We start from the raw sequence: 10,687 nt of genomic DNA on the forward strand, positions 1-10,687 counted from the left end.
TTGATCCAAACCGGGTTTAATGGACTGCTTCAGTGTGGTACCACTTTACTACGTGATCCAAAGCGGAAAAAACCCTCGATCAGGTCAACATGTATGTTAAAACTGCGAAAGTATGAGCCTGATGAGGGCAAATCCCATACCTATCCCAGACCTAACATGCGTTATCCTCAAAAATATTAATCGAAACCAGGTTTAATCGACTGTTTCAGTGTGGTACCACATTGCTACGTGATCCAAACCAGAAAAAACCCAGGATCAGTTCAACAAGTATGTGAAAAACGCGAAAGTATGAGCCTGATGAGGGCGAATCCCAGACCTATCCCAGACCTAACTTGCGTTATCCTCTAAAATATTGATCCAAACGAGGTTTAATTGACTGTTTCAGCGTGGTACCACATTACTACGTGATACAATCCAGAAACAGCCCGGGATATAGCCATGAAGTAAGAGAAATATGCGAAAGTATGAGCCTGATGAGGGCAAATCCTAGACCTAACCCAAACCTAACATGCGTTATCCTCTAAAATATTGATCCAAACCGGGTTTAATGGACTGCTTCAGTGTGGTACCACTTTACTACGTGATCCAAAGCGGAAAAAACCCTCGATTTGGTCAACACGTATGTTAAAACTGCGAAAGTATGACCCTGACGAGGGCAAATCCCAGGCCTAACCTAGACCTAACATGCGTGGTCCTCTAAAATATTGATGGAAACCAGGTTTAATTGACAGTTTCAGTGTTGTACTTCATTACTACGTGATGCAACCCAGAAAAAGCCCAGGATCTATACATCGAGTATGAGAAATATGCGAAAGAATGAGCCTGATGAGGGCGAATCCCAGACCTATCCCAGACCTAACTTGCGTTATCCTCTAAAATATTGATCGAAACCAGGTTTAATCGACTGTTTCAGTGTGGTACCACATTGCTACGTGATCCAAACCAGAAAAAACCCAGGATCAGTTCAACAAGTATGTGAAAAACGCGAAAGTATGAGCCTGATGAGGGCGAATCCCAGACCTATCTCAGACCTAACTTGCGTTATCCTCTAAAATATTGATCGAAACGAGGTTTAATTGACTGTTTCAGCGTGGTACCACATTACTACGTGATACAATCCAGAAACAGCCCGGGATATAGCCATGAAGTATGAGAAATATGCGAAAGTATGAGCCTGATGAGGGCAAATCCTAGACCTAACCCAAACCTAACATGCGTTATCCTCTAAAATATTGATCCAAACCGGGTTTAATGGACTGCATCAGTGTGGTACCACTTTACTACGTGATCCAAAGCGGAAAAAACCCTAGATCAGGTCAACATGTATGTTAAAACTGCGAAAGTATGACCCTGACGAGGGCAAATCCCAGGCCTAACCTAGACCTAACATGCGTTGTCCACTAAAATATTGATGGAAACCAGGTTTAATTGACTGTTTCAGTGTTGTACTTCATTACTACGTGATGCAATCCAGAAAAAGCCCAGGATCTATACATCGAGTATGAGAAATATGCGAAAGAATGAGCCTGATGAGAGCAAATCCCAGCCCAAACCTAGACCTAACATGAATTATTCTCTAACATATTGATCGAAACCATGTTTAATGGACTGTTTCAGTGTGGTACCACATTACTACGTGATCCAAACCAGAAAAAAACCCAGGATCTGTTCAACAAGTATGTGAAGAACGCGAAAGTATGAGCCTGATGAGGGCAAATCCCAGACCTATCCCAGACCTAACTTGCGTTGTCCTCTAAGATATTGATGGAAACCAGGTTTAATCGACTGTTTCAGTGTGGTACCACATTACTACGTGATCCAAACCAGAAAAAAACCCAGGATCTGTTCAACAAGTATGTGAAGTATGCGAAAGTATGAGTCTGATGAGGGCAAATCCCAGGCCTAAACTAGACATAACTTGCGTTATCCTCTAAAATAATGATCGAAACCAGGTTTAATTGAATGTTTTAGTTGTGGCACCACTTTACTACGTGATCCACAGCAGAAAAATCCCTCGATCAGGTCAACATGCATGTTAAAACTGCGAAAGTATGACCCTGATGAGGGCAAATCCTAGACCTAACCCAGACCTAACATGCGTTGTCCTCTAAAATATATTATCAAGACCAGGTTTAGATGATTGTTTCGGTGTGGTACCACATTACTACGTGAACCATACCAGAAAGAACCCAGGATCCGTTCATCAAGCATCTGAAGAATGCGAAAATATGAGTCTGATGAGTGAAAATTTCAGGGCTAACCTAGACCTAACATGCATTATCCTCTAAAATATTGATCCAAACCAGGTTTAGTGGACTGTTTCAGTGTGGTACCACTTTACTGCGTGATCCAAAGCAGAAAAAACCCTCGATCAGGTCAACATGTATGTTAGAACTGCGAAAGTATGACCCTGATGAGGGCAAATCCCAGGCCTAACCTAGACCTAATATGAATTATTCTCTAAAATATTGATCGAAACCAGGTTTAATTGACTGTTTCAGTTTTGTACTTCATTACTACGTGATGCAATCCAGAAAAAGCCCAGGATCTAGCCATCAAGTATGAGAGATAAGCGAAAGAATGAGCCTGATGAGAGCAAATCCCGGAACTAACCCAGACCTAACATGAATTATTCTCTAAAATATTGATCGAAACCAGGTTTAATTGACTGTTTCAGTGTGGTACCACATTACTACGTGATCCAATCCAGTAATAGCCCAGGATCCAGCCATGAAGTATGAGAAATATGCGAAAGTATGAGCCTGATGTGGGCAAATCCTAGACCTAACCCAGACCTAACAAGCGTTATCCTCTAAAATATTTATCAAGACCAGGTTTAATTGATTGTTTCAGAGTGGTACCACATTACTACGTGATCCAAAGCAGAAAAAACCCTCGATCAGGTCAACATGCATGTTAAAACTGCGAAAGTATGACCCTGATGAGGGCAAATCCCAGGCCTAACCTAGACCTAACATGCGTTATCTTCTAAAATATTGAGCGAATCCAGGTTTAATGGACTGTTTCAGTGTGGTACCACATTACTACGTGAACCAAACCAGAAAAAACCCAGTGTCAGTTCAACAAGTATGTGAAAAACGCGAAAGTAGGAGCCTGATGAGGGCGAATCCCAGACCTATCCCTGACCTAACTTGCGCTATCCTCTAAAATATTGATCGAAACCATGTTTAATCGACTGTTTCAGTGTGGTACCACATTACTACGTGATCCAAACCAGGAAAAAACCCAGGATCTGTTCAACAAGTATGTGAAGAACGCGAAAGTATGAGCCTGATGAGGGCAAATCCCAGACCTATCCCAGACCTAACTTGCGTTGTCCTCTAAGATATTGATGGAAACCAGGTTTAATCGACTGTTTCAGTGTGGTACCACATTACTACGTGATCCAAACCAGAAGAAAACCCAGGATCTGTTCAACAAGTATAAGAAGTATGCGAAAGTATGAGTCTGATGAGGGCAAATCCCAGGCCTAAACTAGACATAGCTTTCGTTATCCTCTAAAATGTTGATCGAAACCAGGTTTAATTGACTGTTTTAGTGTGGTACCACTTTACTACGTGATCCAATGCAGAAAAAACCCTCGATCAGGTCAACATGCATGTTAAAACTGCGAAAGTATGAGCCTGATGAGGGCAAATCCCAGACCTATGCCAGACCTAACATGCGTTATCCTCAAAAATATTTATCGAAACCAGGTTTAATTGACTGTTTCAGTGTGGTACCACATTACTATGTGATCCAAACCAGTAAAAACCCAGGATCCGTTCAACAAGTATGTGAAGAATGCGAAAGTATGAGTCTGATGAGTGAAAATCCTCGGCCTAACCTAGACCTAACATGCGTTATCCTCAAAAATATTGATCGAAACCATGTTTAATCGACTGTTTCAGTGTGGTACCACATTACTACGTGACTCAAACCTGAAAAAACCTAGGATCTGTTCAACAAGTATGTGAAAAACGCGAAAGTATGAGCCTGATGGGGGCTAATCCCAGACCTATCCCAGACCTAACTTGCGTTATCCTCTAAAATAATGATCGAAACCAGGTTTAATTGACTGTTTTAGTTGTGGTACCACTTTACTACGTGATCCAAAGCAGAAAAAACCCTCGATCAGGTCAACATGCATGTTAAAACTGCGAAAGTATGACCCTGATGAGGGCAAATCCCAGACCTAGCCCAGACCTGACATGCGTTATCCTCTAAAATATTTATCAAGACCAGGTTTAATTGATTGTTTCGGTGTGGTACCGCATTACTATGTGATCCAATCCAGAAACAGCCCGGGATCTAGCCATGAAGTATGAGAAATATGCGAAAGTATGAGCCTGATGAGGGCAAATCCTAGACCTAACCCAAACCTAACATGCGTTATCCTCTAAAATATTGATCCAAACCGGGTTTAATGGACTGCTTCAGTGTGGTACCACTTTACTACGTGATCCAAAACGGAAAAAACCCTCGATCAGGTCAACATGTATGTTAAAACTGCGAAAGTATGACCCTGACGAGGGCAAATGCCAGGCCTAACCTAGACGTAACATGCGTTGTCCTCTAAAATATTGATGGAAACCAGGTTTAATTGACTGTTTCAGTGTTGTACTTCATTACTACGTGATGCAATCCAGAAAAAGCCCAGGATCTAGCCATCAAGTATGAGAAATATGCGAGAGAATGAGCCTGATGAGAGCAAATCCTAGACCTATCCCAGACCTAACTTGCGTTATCCTCTAAAATATTGATCGTAACCAGGTTTAATTGACTGTTTTAGTGTGGTACCACATTACTATGTGATCCAAACCAGTAAAAACCCAGGATCCGTTCAACAAGTATGTGAAGAATGCGAAAGTATGAGTCTGATGAGTGAAAATCCTCGGCCTAACCTAGACCTAACATGCGATATCCTCAAAAATATTGATCGAAACCATGTTTAATCGACTGTTTCAGTGTGGTACCACATTACTACGTGATCCAAACCAGAAAAAAACCCAGGATCTGTTCAACAAGTATGTGAAAAACGCGAAAGTATGAGCCTGATGAGGGCAAATCCTAGACCTAACCCAAACCTAACATGCGTTATCCTCTAAAATATTGACCCAAACCGGATTTAATGGACTGCTTCAGTGTGGTACCACTTTACTACGTGATCCAAAGCGGAAAAAACCCTCGATCAGGTCAACATGTATGTTAAAACTGCGAAAGTATGAGCCTGATGAGGGCAAATCCCATACCTATCCCAGACCTAACATGCGTTATCCTCAAAAATATTAATCGAAACCAGGTTTAATCGACTGTTTCAGTGTGGTACCACATTGCTACGTGATCCAAACCAGAAAAAACCCAGGATCAGTTCAACAAGTATGTGAAAAACGCGAAAGTATGAGCCTGATGAGGGCGAATCCCAGACCTATCCCAGACCTAACTTGCGTTATCCTCTAAAATATTGATCCAAACGAGGTTTAATTGACTGTTTCAGCGTGGTACCACATTACTACGTGATACAATCCAGAAACAGCCCGGGATATAGCCATGAAGTAAGAGAAATATGCGAAAGTATGAGCCTGATGAGGGCAAATCCTAGACCTAACCCAAACCTAACATGCGTTATCCTCTAAAATATTGATCCAAACCGGGTTTAATGGACTGCTTCAGTGTGGTACCACTTTACTACGTGATCCAAAGCGGAAAAAACCCTCGATTAGGTCAACATGTATGTTAAAACTGCGAAAGTATGACCCTGACGAGGGCAAATCCCAGGCCTAACCTAGACCTAACATGCGTGGTCCTCTAAAATATTGATGGAAACCAGGTTTAATTGACGGTTTCAGTGTTGTACTTCATTACTACGTGATGCAACCCAGAAAAAGCCCAGGATCTATACATCGAGTATGAGAAATATGCGAAAGAATGAGCCTTATGAGGGCGAATCCCAGACCTATCCCAGACCTAACTTGCGTTATCCTCTAAAATATTGATCGAAACCAGGTTTAATCGACTGTTTCAGTGTGGTACCACATTACTACGTGATACAATCCAGAAACAGCCCGGGATATAGCCATGAAGTATGAGAAATATGCGAAAGTATGAGCCTGATGAGGGCAAATCCTAGACCTAACCCAAACCTAACATGCGTTATCCTCTAAAATATTGATCGAAACGAGGTTTAATTGACTGTTTCAGCGTGGTACCACATTACTACGTGATACAATCCAGAAACAGCCCGGGATATAGCCATGAAGTATGAGAAATATGCGAAAGTATGAGCCTGATGAGGGCAAATCCTAGACCTAACCCAAACCTAACATGCGTTATCCTCTAAAATATTGATCCAAACCGGGTTTAATGGACTGCATCAGTGTGGTACCACTTTACTACGTGATCCAAAGCGGAAAAAACCCTAGATCAGGTCAACATGTATGTTAAAACTGCGAAAGTATGACCCTGACGAGGGCAAATCCCAGGCCTAACCTAGACCTAACATGCGTTGTCCACTAAAATATTGATGGAAACCAGGTTTAATTGACTGTTTCAGTGTTGTACTTCATTACTACGTGATGCAATCCAGAAAAAGCCCAGGATCTATACATCGAGTATGAGAAATATGCGAAAGAATGAGCCTGATGAGAGCAAATCCCAGCCCAAACCTAGACCTAACATGAATTATTCTCTAACATATTGATCGAAACCATGTTTAATGGACTGTTTCAGTGTGGTACCACATTACTACGTGATCCAAACCAGAAAAAAACCCAGGATCTGTTCAACAAGTATGTGAAGAACGCGAAAGTATGAGCCTGATGAGGGCAAATCCCAGACCTATCCCAGACCTAACTTGCGTTGTCCTCTAAGATATTGATGGAAACCAGGTTTAATCGACTGTTTCAGTGTGGTACCACATTACTACGTGATCCAAACCAGAAAAAAACCCAGGATCTGTTCAACAAGTATGTGAAGTATGCGAAAGTATGAGTCTGATGAGGGCAAATCCCAGGCCTAAACTAGACATAACTTGCGTTATCCTCTAAAATAATGATCGAAACCAGGTTTAATTGAATGTTTTAGTTGTGGTACCACTTTACTACGTGATCCACAGCAGAAAAATCCCTCGATCAGGTCAACATGCATGTTAAAACTGCGAAAGTATGACCCTGATGAGGGCAAATCCTAGACCTAACCCAGACCTAACATGCGTTGTCCTCTAAAATATATTATCAAGACCAGGTTTAGATGATTGTTTCGGTGTGGTACCACATTACTACGTGAACCATACCAGAAAGAACCCAGGATCCGTTCATCAAGCATCTGAAGAATGCGAAAATATGAGTCTGATGAGTGAAAATTTCAGGGCTAACCTAGACCTAACATGCATTATCCTCTAAAATATTGATCCAAACCAGGTTTAGTGGACTGTTTCAGTGTGGTACCACTTTACTGCGTGATCCAAAGCAGAAAAAACCCTCGATCAGGTCAACATGTATGTTAGAACTGCGAAAGTATGACTCTGATGAGGGCAAATCCCAGGCCTAACCTAGACCTAATATGAATTATTCTCTAAAATATTGATCGAAACCAGGTTTAATTGACTGTTTCAGTTTTGTACTTCATTACTACGTGATGCAATCCAGAAAAAGCCCAGGATCTAGCCATCAAGTATGAGAGATAAGCGAAAGAATGAGCCTGATGAGAGCAAATCCCAGAACTAACCCAGACCTAACATGAATTATTCTCTAAAATATTGATCGAAACCAGGTTTAATTGACTGTTTCAGTGTGGTACCACATTACTACGTGATCCAATCCAGTAATAGCCCAGGATCCAGCCATGAAGTATGAGAAATATGCGAAAGTATGAGCCTGATGTGGGCAAATCCTAGACCTAACCCAGACCTAACAAGCGTTATCCTCTAAAATATTTATCAAGACCAGGTTTAATTGATTGTTTCAGAGTGGTACCACATTACTACGTGATCCAAAGCAGAAAAAACCCTCGATCAGGTCAACATGCATGTTAAAACTGCGAAAGTATGACCCTGATGAGGGCAAATCCCAGGCCTAACCTAGACCTAACATGCGTTATCTTCTAAAATATTGAGCGAATCCAGGTTTAATGGACTGTTTCAGTGTGGTACCACATTACTACGTGAACCAAACCAGAAAAAACCCAGTGTCAGTTCAACAAGTATGTGAATAACGCGAAAGTAGGAGCCTGATGAGGGCGAATCCCAGACCTATCCCTGACCTAACTTGCGTTATCCTCTAAAATATTGATCGAAACCATGTTTAATCGACTGTTTCAGTGTGGTACCACATTACTACGTGATCCAAACCAGAAAAAAACCCAGGATCTGTTCAACAAGTATGTGAAGAACGCGAAAGTATGAGCCTGATGAGCGCAAATCCCAGACCTATCCCAGACCTAACTTGCGTTGTCCTCTAAGATATTGATGGAAACCAGGTTTAATCGACTGTTTCAGTGTGGTACCACATTACTACGTGATCCAAACCAGAAGAAAACCCAGGATCTGTTCAACAAGTATAAGAAGTATGCGAAAGTATGAGTCTGATGAGGGCAAATCCCAGGCCTAAACTAGACATAGCTTTCGTTATCCTCTAAAATGTTGATCGAAACCAGGTTTAATTGACTGTTTTAGTGTGGTACCACTTTACTACGTGATCCAATGCAGAAAAAACCCTCGATCAGGTCAACATGCATGTTAAAACTGCGAAAGTATGAGCCTGATGAGGGCAAATCCCAGACCTATGCCAGACCTAACATGCGTTATCCTCAAAAATATTTATCGAAACCAGGTTTAATTGACTGTTTCAGTGTGGTACCACATTACTATGTGATCCAAACCAGTAAAAACCCAGGATCCGTTCAACAAGTATGTGAAGAATGCGAAAGTATGAGTCTGATGAGTGAAAATCCTCGGCCTAACCTAGACCTAACATGCGTTATCCTCAAAAATATTGATCGAAACCATGTTTAATCGACTGTTTCAGTGTGGTACCACATTACTACGTGACTCAAACCTGAAAAAACCTAGGATCTGTTCAACAAGTATGTGAAAAACGCGAAAGTATGAGCCTGATGGGGGCTAATCCCAGACCTATCCCAGACCTAACTTGCGTTATCCTCTAAAATAATGATCGAAACCAGGTTTAATTGACTGTTTTAGTTGTGGTACCACTTTACTACGTGATCCAAAGCAGAAAAAACCCTCGATCAGGTCAACATGCATGTTAAAACTGCGAAAGTATGACCCTGATGAGGGCAAATCCCAGACCTAGCCCAGACCTGACATGCGTTATCCTCTAAAATATTTATCAAGACCAGGTTTAATTGATTGTTTCGGTGTGGTACCGCATTACTATGTGATCCAATCCAGAAACAGCCCGGGATCTAGCCATGAAGTATGAGAAATATGCGAAAGTATGAGCCTGATGAGGGCAAATCCTAGACCTAACCCAAACCTAACATGCGTTATCCTCTAAAATATTGATCCAAACCGGGTTTAATGGACTGCTTCAGTGTGGTACCACTTTACTACGTGATCCAAAACGGAAAAAACCCTCGATCAGGTCAACATGTATGTTAAAACTGCGAAAGTATGACCCTGACGAGGGCAAATGCCAGGCCTAACCTAGACGTAACATGCGTTGTCCTCTAAAATATTGATGGAAACCAGGTTTAATTGACTGTTTCAGTGTTGTACTTCATTACTACGTGATGCAATCCAGAAAAAGCCCAGGATCTAGCCATCAAGTATGAGAAATATGCGAGAGAATGAGCCTGATGAGAGCAAATCCTAGACCTATCCCAGACCTAACTTGCGTTATCCTCTAAAATATTGATCGTAACCAGGTTTAATTGACTGTTTTAGTGTGGTACCACATTACTATGTGATCCAAACCAGTAAAAACCCAGGATCCGTTCAACAAGTATGTGAAGAATGCGAAAGTATGAGTCTGATGAGTGAAAATCCTCGGCCTAACCTAGACCTAACATGCGATATCCTCAAAAATATTGATCGAAACCATGTTTAATCGACTGTTTCAGTGTGGTACCACATTACTACGTGATCCAAACCAGAAAAAAACCCAGGATCTGTTCAACAAGTATGTGAAAAACGCGAAAGTATGAGCCTGATGAGGGCAAATCCTAGACCTAACCCAAACCTAACATGCGTTATCCTCTAAAATATTGACCCAAACCGGATTTAATGGACTGCTTCAGTGTGGTACCACTTTACTACGTGATCCAAAGCGGAAAAAACCCTCGATCAGGTCAACATGTATGTTAAAACTGCGAAAGTATGACCCTGACGAGGGCAAATCCCAGGCCTAACCTAGACCTAACATGCGTTGTCCTCTAAAATATTGATGGAAACCAGGTTTAATTGACTGTTTCAGTGTTGTACTTCATTACTACATGATGCAATCCAGAAAAAGCCCAGGATCTAGACATCAAGTATGAGAAATATGCGAAAGAATGAGCCTGATGAGGGCGAATCCCAGACCTATCCCAGACCTAACTTGCGTTATCCTCTAAAATATTGATCGAAACCAGGTTTAATCGACTGTTTCAGTGTGGTACCACATTGCTACGTGATCCAAACCAGAAAAAACCCAGGATCAGTTCAACAAGTATGTGAAAAACGCGAAAG

This window comes from Colletes latitarsis, unplaced genomic scaffold (assembly GCF_051014445.1).
Source record: "Colletes latitarsis isolate SP2378_abdomen unplaced genomic scaffold, iyColLati1 scaffold0023, whole genome shotgun sequence".
In the NCBI taxonomy this organism is placed as follows: domain Eukaryota; kingdom Metazoa; phylum Arthropoda; class Insecta; order Hymenoptera; family Colletidae; genus Colletes; species Colletes latitarsis.